Source organism: Bufo bufo, chromosome 1 (genome assembly GCF_905171765.1).
Source record: "Bufo bufo chromosome 1, aBufBuf1.1, whole genome shotgun sequence".
Classification (NCBI taxonomy): domain Eukaryota; kingdom Metazoa; phylum Chordata; class Amphibia; order Anura; family Bufonidae; genus Bufo; species Bufo bufo.
Window position 1 is genome coordinate 101,904,854 of NC_053389.1, and position 13,815 is coordinate 101,918,668.

The 13,815-nt window shown below is 45.0% G+C and overlaps 1 protein-coding gene across 2 annotated transcripts in view; it reads right to left on the reverse strand.

Moving 5' to 3' along the window:
* Positions 1-13,815, reverse strand: part of PLCH2 (phospholipase C eta 2) — a 741,045-nt gene that overhangs the window by 656,678 nt on the left and 70,552 nt on the right. The gene's annotated exons all lie outside the window — the stretch shown is intronic.

The following is a 13,815-nucleotide window of genomic DNA, read 5'->3' on the forward strand; positions in this document are numbered from 1 at the left end:
GGTTCTTCAAAGTAGCCACCTTTTGCTTTGATTACTGCTTTGCACACTCTTGGCATTCTCTTGATGAGCTTCAAGAGGTAGTCCCCTGAAATGGTTTTCACTTCACAGGTGTGCCCTGTCAGGTTTAATAAGTGGGATTTCTTGCCTTATAAATGGGGTTGGGACCATCAGTGGCGTTGAGGAGAAGTCAGGTGGATACACAGCTGATAGTCCTACTGAATAGACTGTTATAACTTGTATTATGGCAAGAAAAAAGCAGCTAAGTAAAGAAAAACGAGTGGCCATCATTACTTTAAGAAATGAAGGTCAGTCAGTCAGCCGAAAAATTGGGAAAACTTTGAAAGTAAGGGCTATTTGACCATGAAGGAGAGTGATGGGGTGCTGCGCCAGATGACCTGGCCTCCACAGTCACCGGACCTGAACCTAATCGAGATTGTTTGGGGTGAGCTGGACCGCAGAGTGAAGGCAAAAGGGCCAACAAGTGCTAAGCATCTCTGGGAACTCCTTCAAGACTGTTGGAAGACCATTTCAGGGGACTACCTCTTGAAGCTCATCAAGAGAATGCCAAGAGTGTGCAAAGCAGTAATCAAAGCAAAAGGTGGCTACTTTGAAGAACCTAGAATATGACATATTTTCAGTTGTTTCACACTTGTTTGTTATGTATATAATTCCACATGTGTTAATTCATAGTTTTGATGCCTTCATAGTCATGAAAATAAAGAAAACTCTTTGAATGAGAAGGTGTGTCCAAACTTTTGGTCTGCACTGTATATATATATATATATATATATATATATATAAAGTTGGAGCACAATACAGCTCAACGTATTATACACATGGAGACAGCAAACGAGGATATACATGCATACTTGTACTTAAGGTGGATGTATGAGGTTTATCCTCCTTACAAGCCCATGTGCTGCACCATGATGGGAGCCCCATTTTTATTTCACTACGCTGGCCCCTCTTCTTTGTAGGCTGTTGGCGCAGATTGATCACAAAAATACTCCATATCCAAATAGTAAAACTTTTTGCCACCTTTGTAGCAAAGCCAGTTAATTAAAGGAAATGTATCATTAGTAAATGACCTATTATGTAAATCACATTTTTATGTGTAACATATTTTGAAAGAGTTTTTGATGTTATTTTTAATTTTCGACGTCAATATCTCTATTTAAACAATAACCATAAAATCCTGCCGTTTTCCCACTGGCCACTAAGCATAATAATAGGCGCCACTTCTTGGTCTGTACAGATCACTTTACTGCAGTTATCTCATTGTCTGTCATTCTAATCCTGCCTGTAATGATATCACCTTTGTGTACAGATAAGACGGGATCCACTATTCACAATAGGTGATTGTCACATCTTATCTATTCTTTCTTTGTACAGTGACCTCTGCACAGGTCACACAGCATGTTTAGAAAACTCTCCCATGGAAGTCACTGACCATTGTGTCTATGGCCCATGTGGCTGCTGTAAAGCAAATTTATTAATACTTTCTAAATGCTGTTAAAACAGCTTAGGCGATGTATGATCCTTTGTTTCAAATCTATGTTTTAGCATGTATACACATTTGTACTGATATTGGTTAAACTGTGTGTCATTATTGGTACGGTTACTGTTATACTCTGATTTCACATGGTGGATAATGCAAGAAAGGAAAAAAAACAACGAATTGTTTGGTGTAATATTCTGTATTTATTGTTTCAATAAAAACGAATTGATTTAAAAAAAACAGCTTAGGCGGCAAGATGGACGCCCCCATTATCATGTTCAGGAAAAAGAATAAAAAAATCTGCAATCAGAAAATAAAAAGAGGTTAAAAAAAAAAGGAATATGTGTCACTATCTGGTCTTAACTGGTACAAAAAAAATTTGGTGACACATTTCCTTTAACACAGTCTGGAAGCAGTGCTTGCCCAGTCATTTACTTTGATCTCTAGAAAACATAATGGTTGATTGTATAACTCATTAGTGCCCTTTCATACCCGTCTTCAGCAATGGAATTCAGCAGGTAAACCTAGCAGAGGCCCAGATGATGTCTCCGGGACAAGATGACAGCTTTAGACATTTAATATTTTATCTTCCTTCCGTGCCTTCCCAACACAACAAACAGCTGTCTAATCCAATCCGGGGGTGATCCTAGAAACATCCTCTCTTCATTAATTATTCAAGATCGTGTTTATGGCTGCCCATTAAAATTTATTGTGAGGCCAAAAAAGTTCCCAGATCAATATGAAACAAAGTTGCTTTGTGATAGTTTAGAGACAAAATGCAGAATAAGTAGTAACAAACTGTCATCTTTAATTGGGTCAAACGATATTACAAGGCAAATGCTTCGTGATGGTCTGTCCAATGATGATTTACGGAGGCGTGGAAGATACTGCAAAAATACAGAGTTACTGCTCAGACTACTGCTGTGTTATTCCAAATGTTGATAGTGCTGATCTTCAGTGGCGTCGCAACGTGAGAGACATTTCTGCTATAAAAGTGTAGGTTCTGTTACACCACGCTTCTGTGCTGGGGGAACACTGTACTGAATGGCCCTGATTTATCAAGACCAACGAGTGCTACGCCAGTCTTCATAGGATCTGCACTGCCAAGGGAGGCATGTAATTTATGATGAGGCACAGACACAGGCACCAGAATGAAATCTACAGCAGCTCAAAGCTTCCTTAGATTATTGACAGCAGTTTCTGGTGTAAATAATGACAAATGTGCTGGGGCTAATGGCCCAACCAACACCCCACCCTGTTTTCATAAACTGTCAAGGGCAGCGTAAGGATGGCACTTTCAACTAAAAAGGTTGCAATGGCATTTAAAAAGTAACAAAACCAGGAAAAAAGTATAGAGGAGAATGATACATTTCCCCCCAATGTTTTCAAAAAGATTTGTTTATGTGCAAACTTGGAAAACAGGTTTACAATGTTCATCACTGTGTCTGTGTGTACAGAGAATCCTGGCGGATCTGTAGCAGAGGATGGGAGTGGTAGTGGCTCTGGCTCTCACAGTCAATCAAAGTGAGTTTCTTTCCCTTTGCTCCCTAGGATTGTGCAGTGAAAGGAGGGTGCACCCTTTCTCCCCCCGGGGCACACCCTGCTGCTGGGGTTCCTGCGGGATGGTAGTTGGGGTGCCTGTAATGTTAGGTGTTTGGATGGGTGCAAAGCAGGGCATGTAGAGTGCAATGGCTGGCGTATGGTGCAGGAGTCAGTAACCAGGTCCGTTGTAGCACAATAAATGTCTTTCTTTACTGGAGTGCAAAATAGGAGTTGTAGTACATCCAAGAATAGTAAAACAGAGTTGTAACTGTACAAGGCAAGGATATGCATTATGGTCCTATTCACTCTCTCTGTCTGTCTCAAGTCTCTTCCTACGGAATTGATTGTGGAAAACTGTAATCTTTCTGGTGGATGGAATGTAATGTCTACGGGATTCAGGGTTTTAGAGATACGACTGGCCAGGTCATGTCCAGGTGTGAAGGGTGTCTTGACACCATTTCCTTCACTACAGTAAAGTCTTAACTGCCTTTAGTAGCAGGTTACCTTACTGACTCCAATGATCAGCCATTCAGACTCTAGGTTCCCTATTTCCTTTGTCTTTCTCCTTCCCTCCTTCTGTAGAATATGCAGAGATTGATGAGTCTCTATAGCTTGGGGTCTGAGAGGAGGTAGTATAAAGTATAGATTTCTCTCTCTCTCTGAACTCTAGTCTAGACTTCCTTAAGTTTACACGTGGGGCCAGCCCACTCCTAGTCTCCTACAAGGGCTGAGCCAGGATTGTTAACCCCGGCTGTGCCATCCATACATAGCTATGCTGGGCGCAATACATAACATAACAATACATAACAACATAATATATAACAATCTATTTGCAGATACCCCGTGCTCTAGGGTACTGCATGTGCAGTGATCCCCTAACCCAGGGACGGAAGCTACAGACAGTTAACAAACTGTTGGATGTTATTATCCAGTGAACCTCACCGTGGCATGTTATGTATGCTGTGCTGTCTACCAATGTGCCTTATACCTGATTTAATCTGCAGTTACTGAACTCGAAGCAGTTCACTGCTGGTTGTGTAACATGGGATATGGCAAACAGGCACCTGAGCAGCACAGGTTCTGGACACAGGAGCAGACGCTGGAGCATGGCACCTATATAAGTGGTTGACTTGCGTGCATAATGGCGAATAGTGTATGTTTAGGAACAGCAGTGTCCAGAATGTCAGGTGCACCTGTGACAGACTTCATGGTACTGATGGAGAGCTAGAGCAACAAACTGGCCTGGTCTGTGAAAAAGTTGTTGGGTCCAGTCAGCGAGCCATGTTCTCACTGTTGACCCCAAAATCCTGTTGATTATGTGAAACCCTCCCCTGTTGTCTTGACTCTTGACCTGCACTGGCAAGGCAATTGGTAGATACAAGGTAAATGTTTTCCTGTTCCTTAGTAAATGAATGGGTGACCATGTAATACATAATAGTGTGGATCCACCAAAGCAGGATAAACTCCTTGGTTCATAATATAGAGACCCCCCTGTATGAGGTTTATATGCCCCAACAGAGGGGGTTATCCTGATGGGTCAAGCCTTTTAATCAAAGCAGGGCGTCAAGTATTTGCCCATTTACTAACCTTTGATTAGACCATGATACAGAAAGCAGAAGAAACAATAAGCGGCCACATTTAGTATGTATAGATAGTACGCAGACATTAGGGAAATCAAACAAATCACAAAATTGATTCCAGGTGAACCAACATTTCTCTGGCTTGCTTTATCATGCAAACTGAGCATCGCAGCTCATTACCATTCCACTAATTACTGTTTTCTTATTTTCTGAGCCAGGAAAGATCTCCAGTTGTGTATAGCCTCTTCAGATTTGCATATCATACACACAAAAAAAAGTCCTCAGTCTGTGTTACCGAGCGGGCACCACTGTCTATAAAATCCAGATTCCCACTAGCAAACTGTTTTCGGTTCATTATTATTTTTCCCTTCAATTGACCATTTAGAAAGGGCCTTCAGAGTTTTTGTCAGCAGCTAATGAGCTCCTCAGCGCTCAGTTTGTTTGTCGACAGACACTGATTAAAACTTTAGCTACATCAGCAGTAATCACACAAACCCTCAGATGAGGGGCTGGAGCGGAGGAAACTGAATGCTGCAGAGACTGCGTGGAATAATAGGGTCAAGTATCTGGTGGCTCTATGTTCAGGAACCAATAAAATTGCATTCAATGTAAGGAATGTGAGATCAGATGCCTGGGAATATCCCAAATTCAGGTCTAGGCGCGTTGTCTCATCTATAATAAAATGGCATTACATAGTAAGGGGTGAGATACAAAGGGAAGGGGACACCTGGAGAATTCACTGAGCAGCCAGGAGGGGTCCAAACACTCAACATCCTTGCTTTAAAGCAGATGGTAAACAAAGTCATGGACATGTCATAGTAGGTTTAAAAACTGTAATTACAAGGACGTTGTGAAATCCAAAAGCCACAAACCACTCACCACAGGACTGTTATAGTGATCTTCATTGCTTGCAGGAACCTCCTGGGAGCCTGACAACTAACAATGGTGAGCAACAGGAAAGCAGCAGACGTTGAGAATGATTGGCACTACTACCAGAAGCAAATCTTCAGAAAACAGTGGCTTATCCGTCGATCAAAATTTGTGGCTAAGGGTACTTTCACACTTGCGACAGGACGGATCCAACAGGCTGTTCGCCATGTCAGATCCGTCCTTCCGCTATTTCGCCTTGCCGCCGGACCGCCGCTCCGTCCGCTCCGGCGCAGCACGGCGGTGCACGGCGAAAGGCCACCGGACTAAAAGTCCTGCATGTCCGACTTTTTAGTCCGGCGGCTTTCGCCGTGCACCGCCGTGCTGCGCCGGAGCTCCGCACCCGTCCCCATTATAGTCAATGGGGACAGAGCGGCGGTCCGGCGGCACGGCAAAATAGCGGAAGGACGGATCCGACATGGTGAACAGCCTGTCGGATCCGTCCTGCCGCAAGTGTGAAAGTAGCCTAAGGCTACTTTCACACTAGCGTTATTCTTTTCCGGCGCTGAGTTCCATCCTAGGGGCTCAAATCCGGAAAAGAACTGATCAGTTTTATCCTAATGCATTCTGAATGGAGAGCAATCCGTTCAGGATGCATCAGGATGTCTTTAGTTCAGTCTTTTTAACTGATCAGGGTTTTCAGAAAACCGTAGCATGTTGTATTTTTACCTCCGGCCAAAAATCCGGAACACTTTGACTGAACGCCAGATCCGGCCTTTTTCCCATTGACTTGCATTAATGCCGGATCCGGCGCCGTGTGTTCCGTCAAACCGGATCTGGCTTTTGCATGTTAAACCCGAAAAATGAGAAAAAAAGTCCATAAATGGCGGATCCGTTTTTTCCAATGCACTTTTTCATTGTGATCAGAATCCTGATCAGGATTCAAATGTAATCCGTTTTCACCCGTTTTTCCGGATCCGGCAGGCAGTTCTGGCGACGGAATTGCCCGCCGGATTCGAACAACCCTAGTGTGAAAGTACTCTAAGGCTACTTTCACACTAGCGTTTTAGTTTTCCGGCATTGAGATCCGTCATAGGGGGCTCAATACCAGAAAAAAAACGCTTGTTTTGTCCCCATTCATTGTCAATGGGGACAAAACTGAACTGAACAGAACGGAATGATCCAAAATGCATTCCATTCCGTTTAGTTGTGTTCCCATACCGGAGAGCAAACCGCAACATGTTGTATTTTGCTTTCCATCCTGGGATGCAGAGCAAGACGGATCCGGCATTACCCCCAATACAAGTCAATGGGGACGGATCCATTTTCTCTGCCACAATCTGCCACAATAGAAAACAGATCCATCCTCCATTGACTTTCAATGGAGTTCATGACTGATCCGTCTTGGCTATGTTAAAGATAATACAACCGGATCCGTTCATAACAGATGCAGATGGTTGTATTATCAGTAACGGAAGCGTTTTTGATTAACCCTGCTGGATCCGGTAAAAATGCAAGTGTGAAAGTAGCTTAAGACACCACAGATTTCGATCGATGGATTCTCCTGCATTTGATGGGCTCTGCTAAAAATGTACAATGTATGAACGGAGCTGTCAGATGTTTTTGGGCCACCGAACAAGATATTTTCCGAGATTTTGTTTTACTATATCATTTCCATTCCCTCTATTGCCCCCCTCGCTTCCCGTAATGCCAGAGGTTTCTTGCAGTGGCTCCCACCTACAGTACAGACCAAAAGTTTGGACACACTTTCTCATTCAAAGAGTTTTCTTTATTTTCATGACTATGAAGGTATCAAAACTATGAATTAACACATGTGGAATTCTATACATAACAAACAAGTGTGAAACAACTGAAAATATGTCATATTCTAGGTTCTTCAAAGTAGCCACCTTTTGCTTTGATTACTGCTTTGCACACTCCTGGCATTCTCTTGATGAGCTACAAGAGGTAGTCCCCTGAAATGGTCTTCCAACAGTCTTGAAGGAGTTCCCAGAGATGCTTAGCACTTGTTGGCCCTTTTGCCTTCACTCTGCGGTCCAGCTCACCCCAAACCATCTCGATTGGGTTCAGGTCCGGTGACTGTGGAGGCCAGGTCATCTGGCGCAGCACCCCATCACTCTCCTTTATGGTCAAATAGCCCTTACTTTAAAAGTTTTCCCAATTTTTCGGCTGACTGACTGACCTTCATTTCTTAAAGTAATGATGGCCACTCGTTTTTCTTTACTTAGCTGCTTTTTTCTTGCCATAATACAAATTCTAACAGTCTATTCAGTAGGACTATCAGCTGTGTATCCACCTGACTTCTCCTCAACGCAACTGATGGTCCCAACCCCATTTATAAGGCAAGAAATCCCACTTACTAACCTGTGAAGTGAAAACCATTTCAGGGGACTACCTCTTGAAGCTCATCAAGAGAATGCCAAGAGTGTGCAAAGCAGTAATCAAAGCAAAAGGTGGCTACTTTGAAGAACCTAGAATATGACATATTTTCAGTTGTTTCACACTTGTTTGTTATGTATATAATTCCACATGTGTTAATTCATAGTTTTGATGCCTTCATAGTCATGAAAATAAAGAAAACTCTTTGAATGAGAAGGTGTGTCCAAACTTTTGGTCTGTACTGTATAGAGAACATGCAAACTGAGGGGGCAGTCACAAGTAACGTAAACGCTGCAGATTTTCCACAGTGGAATTGTGTGAGGGAGATTGTCATCTTTACAGCAGTAGCAAAGATTTAAAAGGTTTAAATTCTGCTGACAGTTTCACGCTTTGCAATGCAGAGGGTGAAATCTTTGGCAAAACCGCAATGCTTGTGCAACAAAATCAGCACGATTTTAGGCTACTTTCACACTAGCGTTCGGGTGTCCGCTCGTGAGCTCCGTTTGAAGGGGCTCACGAGCGGCCCCGAACGCATCCGTCTGGCCCTAATGCATTATCAGTGGAGGCAGATCCACTGAGAATGCATCCGCCTGCCAGCGTTCAGCCTCCGCTCCGCTCAGTGAGCGGACACCTGAACGCTGCTTGCAGCGTTCGGGTGTCCACCTGGCCGTGCGGAGGCGAGCGGATCCGTCCAGACTTACAATGGAAGTCAATGGGGACGGATCCACTTGAAGATGACACCATATGGCTCAATCTTCAAGCGGATCCGTTCCCCATTGACTTTCAATGTAAAGTCTGAACGGATCCGCTCAGGCTACTTTCAGACTTAGAAATTTTTCTAAGTTATAATGCAGACGGATCCGTTCTGAACGGAGCCTCCGTCTGCATTATAGGAGCGGATCCGTCTGATGAAACATCAGACGGATCCGCTCTGAACGCTAGTGTGAAAGTAGCCTTAGTCAGATCAACTGTGCATTTTCCACTGGGGTCCAACTTCTGGGACCCCCACTTCATCACGAGAACAAGAACCCTGTATTCGGCATGTTCGTTACCTCTCCATTCAACCTGATGGGACTATCTTTGACAGTCCTATAGAGATGAATGGAGTTGCAGCGGACATGCACGGCATGCATGACAGTCAGAATGTAATCATTTACTTCTACCTCTATGCAAAGAATTTGTAGCTCTGTATCAGAAAAATGAAGCTCCAACAAATATAAGTACAGGGAGTGCAGAATTATTAGGCAAGTTGTATTTTTGAGGATTAATTTTATTATTGAACAACAACCATGTTCTCAATGAACCCAAAAAACTCATTAATATCAAAGCTGAATATTTTTGGAAGTAGTTTTTAGTTTGTTTTTCGTTTTAGCTATTTTAGGGGGACATCTGTGTGTGCAGGTGACTATTACTGTGCATAATTATTAGGCAACGTAACAAAAAACAAATATATACCCATTTCAATTATTTATTTTTACCAGTGAAACCAATATAACATCTCAACATTCACAAATATACATTTCTGACATTCAAAAACAAAACAAAAACAAATCAGTGACCAATATAGCCACCTTTCTTTGCAAGGACACTCAAAAGCCTGCCATCCATGGATTCTGTCAGTGTTTTGATCTGTTCACCATGAACATTGCGTGCATCAGCAACCACAGCCTCCCAGACACTGTTCAGAGAGGTGTACTGTTTTCCCTCCTTGTAAATCTCACATTTGATGATGGACCACAGGTTCTCAATGGGGTTCAGATCAGGTGAACAAGGAGGCCATGTCATTAGATTTTTTTCTTTTATACCCTTTCTTGCCAGCCACGCTGTGGAGTACTTGGATGTGTGTGATGGAGCATTGTTCTGCATGAAAATCATGTTTTTCTTGAAGGATGCAGACTTCTTCCTGTACCACTGCTTGAAGAAGGTGTCTTCCAGAAACTGGCAGTAGGACTGGGAGTTGAGCTTGACTCCATCCTCAACCCGAAAAGGCCCCACAAGCTCATCTTTGATGATACCAGCCCAAACCAGTACTCCACCTCCACCTTGCTGGCGTCTGAGTCGGACTGGAGCTCTCTGCCCTTTACCAATCCAGCCACGGGCCCATCCATCTGGCCTATCAAGACTCACTCTCATTTCATCAGTCCATAAAACCTTAGAAAAATCAGTCTTGAGATATTTCTTGGCCCAGTCTTGACGTTTCAGCTTGTGTGTCTTGTTCAGTGGTGGTCGTCTTTCAGCCTTTCTTACCTTGGCCATGTCTCTGAGTATTGCACACCTTGTGCTTTTGGGCACTCCAGTGATGTTGCAGCTCTGAAATATGGCCAAACTGGTGGCAAGTGGCATCTTGGCAGCTGCACGCTTGACTTTTCTCAGTTCATGGGCAGTTATTTTGCACCTTGGTTTTTCCACACGCTTCTTGCGACCCTGTTGACTATTTTGAATGAAACGCTTGATTGTTCGATGATCACGCTTCAGAAGCTTTGCAATTTTAAGAGTGCTGCATCCCTCTGCAAGATATATCACTATTTTTGACTTTTCTGAGCCTGTCAAGTCCTTCTTTTGACCCATTTTGCCAAAGGAAAGGAAGTTGCCTAATAATTATGCACACCTAATATAGGGTGTTGATGTCATTAGACCACACCCCTTCTCATTACAGAGATGCACATCACCTAATATGCTTAATTGGCAGTAGGCTTTCCAGCCTATACAGCTTGGAGTAAGGCAACATGCATAAAGAGGATGATGTGGTCAAAATACTCATTTGCCTAATAATTCTGCACGCAGTGTATATAACAATAAGTTCAAGCTGTGCCCACTTGGACACATATTACCAGTGGTGTAACTACAGTTCTATGGTTCCCAGGGCAAACTTTGGATCGGGCCCCCCCATCCCCACGCCATGCCCGGTGGCACCCTCTGTGACCACAATATTTATGCCACTGTTCTCTGGTAGTAATAATAATACCTATAGCACCTACAGTAATATGCCCATAGTAATGTCCTTCTCCTGCCCCCAGGTAATGCCCCCCACTGCCCCAGGTAATGTCCCCCACTGCCCCAGGTAATGTCCCCCACTGCCCCAGGTAATGTCCCCCACTGCCCCTAGTAATGTCCCCACTGACCCAGCAGGTAGAGCCCCCCACTGCCCCCAGTAATGCCCCCCAGTGCTCCCAGCAGTGCCCCCACTTCCCCCGTAATGTTCCCCACTGACCCCAGTAGTGCCCCCAGTAATGTCCCCCACTGCCCCCAGTAATGTTCCCTACTGACCCCAGTAGTGCCTCCAATAATGTCCCCCACTTTCCCCAGTAGTGTCCCCCACTGCCCCCCAGTAATGTTCCCTACTGACCCCAGTAGTGCCCCCAATAATGTCCCCCACTGCCAGGGCCCCCAGTCTTCACTCTCATATAAGGGGCCAGGTACTGTCACTGTACAACAGTTTTCATCCGGCCAAAAGCCGACATTTTGCCGGAAAAGGCTGGATCTTATTATAGTCAATGGGGTCTGACAGTGAATGCCAGTATCCAGCTAGGTCAGAAATGGTGACCTCCTGCAGGCTGTTCTGTGCCAGAATAGCCTCCTGGATCAGTTAAACAGAGGGGTGCACCTACCCTTATCAGCATGTGAATCCGATGGCTGGCTGTACCATGCAGACCGGCAAATAGCGGTAATCCACATGATGCCGTGTACGGGCAGCCTAAAAGACAGTTTGAAACTGGAAACAAATGCTGGACAAACCTTAGATTTCAGAAGAGTCCCCTGATAATAAGATGACCATATAGTGTCTGCAGTACCCCAGACCTGGGGGTATCTGCAATTGTTGTGTATATAGTTTTGTAATGTATTATATTGTTGTATTTTATATTTTTTGGCCTTAAATTCAAGTAAGGAGTGGATGGCAATGGTTGGCAAAGAAACAGGGCTAGCCACCCCGTTCCTCCCCTCTTGGTAGGAGTGGGCTGGTCCTGCTTCCTGCCAGGAGGAAGAGTTCCTGTCCAGAGACAAAAAGGAGAGGAAGCACATGTCTGAGCTCCTGCTCCTGTGAAGAAATCTCAAGAAAGAACAACCAAAAATTTTCTTAAATCCTTAAGACATCATACAGTAGTGTGAGCAGCTAAGACCGGCACTAAAAGACACTTCTGTGAGGTGAGGAACTATGGCTAAGACACCCATCACACAGAACACTGCTAGGCCAGTACAACACAGGTGCTAAATTGCACCCATCCAACCTGCCTCCATTATCCTTACTGATGCCAGAAAATTGCACTTGTAATCCGCTGCTATTGAATGCACCTGAAGTTACACTTTGCACTTAGTACTTCTGGCCTCATTCTTCAAAACTACATTTCCACTGCACAGATCCCCAGGGAGCAGCAGCCTGAGGGAGTACACCGTGACACAACACTTCATCAGGGCCACTACCACTCCCATCCTTTGCACTGGCTCTTTAGGGGCTGGCTGCATGTCCTCCTGCTGGGATCCCCAGCAGTCACTTGTAATCTGTGAGCGAATACTTGTAGGCAGTGTCTAGTTTTCCTGCTGCGCCATCACAGGGATACTTAAGTATTACTTAGTGCCCATTCTCTGCCTTAATAAATCCCTACTCTATAAACTAAGAATCCCCTAATACAGTGTATATCAATGGGTTTTCTTAGAGGATTTTTCCTGTGTATTAGGCCTCATGCACACGACCGTTGTGTGCACCCGTGGCCGTTGTTCCGTTTTCCGTGATTTTCTACGGACCCATTGACTTTCAATGGGTCTGTTGAAAACTTGGAAAATGCACTGTTTGTCATCTGCCCCCGTGATCCGTGTATCCTGTCCGTCCAAAAAATAAGACCTGTCCTATTTTTTGGACGGACAACGGTTCACGGACGCATTCAAGTCAATGGGTCCGTGAAAAAACACGGATGCACACAAGATTGGCATCCGTGTCCGTGATCCGTGTCCGTAGGCTACTTTCATACAGACGGATCCGAAGATCCGTCTGCATAAAAGCTTTTTCAGAGCTGAGTATTTACTTCGTGAAAACTCAAATCCGACAGTATATTCTAACACAGAGGCGTTCCCATAGTGATGGGGACGCTTCTAGTTAGAATATACTACGAACTGTGTACATGACTGCCCCCTGCTGCCTGGCAGCACCCGATCTCTTACAGGGGGCTGTGATCCGCACAATTAACCCCTCAGGTGCCGCACCTGAAGGGGTTAATTGTGCGTATCATAGCCCCCTGTAAGAGATCAGGGGCTGCCAGGCAGCAGGGGGCAGGCCCCCACTCCCTCCCCAGTTTCATTGGTGGCCAGTGCGGCCCCCCCCGGCCCCCCCTCCCTCTATTGTATTAATATCATTGGTGGCCAGTGCGGCCCCCCACGGCCCTCCCTCCCTTTATTGTATTATCATTGGTAGCCAGTGTGCGGCCCCCCCGGCTCCCCCTCCCTCCCTCTATTGTATTATCATTGGTGGCCAGTGTGCGCCCCCCCGGCCCCCCCTCTATTGTATTAATATCATTGGTGGCCAGTGTGCGGCCTCCCCTCTCCCCCCCCCCGATCATTGGTGGCAGCGGAGAGTTCCGATCGGAGTCCCAGTTTAATGACTGGGGCTCCGATCAGTAACCATGGCAACCAGGACGCTACTGCAGTCCTGGTTGCCATGGTTACTTAGCAATATTAGAAGCATCATACTTACCTGCTGCACTGTCTGTGACCGGCCGGGAGCTCCTCCTACTGGTAAGTGACAGATCATTAAGCAATGCGCCGCACAGACCTGTCACTTACCAGTAGGAGGAGCTCCCGGCCGGTCACAGACAGCGCAGCAGGTAAGTATGATGCTTATAATATTGTTAAGTAACCATGGCAACCAGGACTGCAGTAGCGTCCTGGTTGCCATGGTTACCGATCGGAGCCCCAGCAATTAAACTGGGACTCCGATCG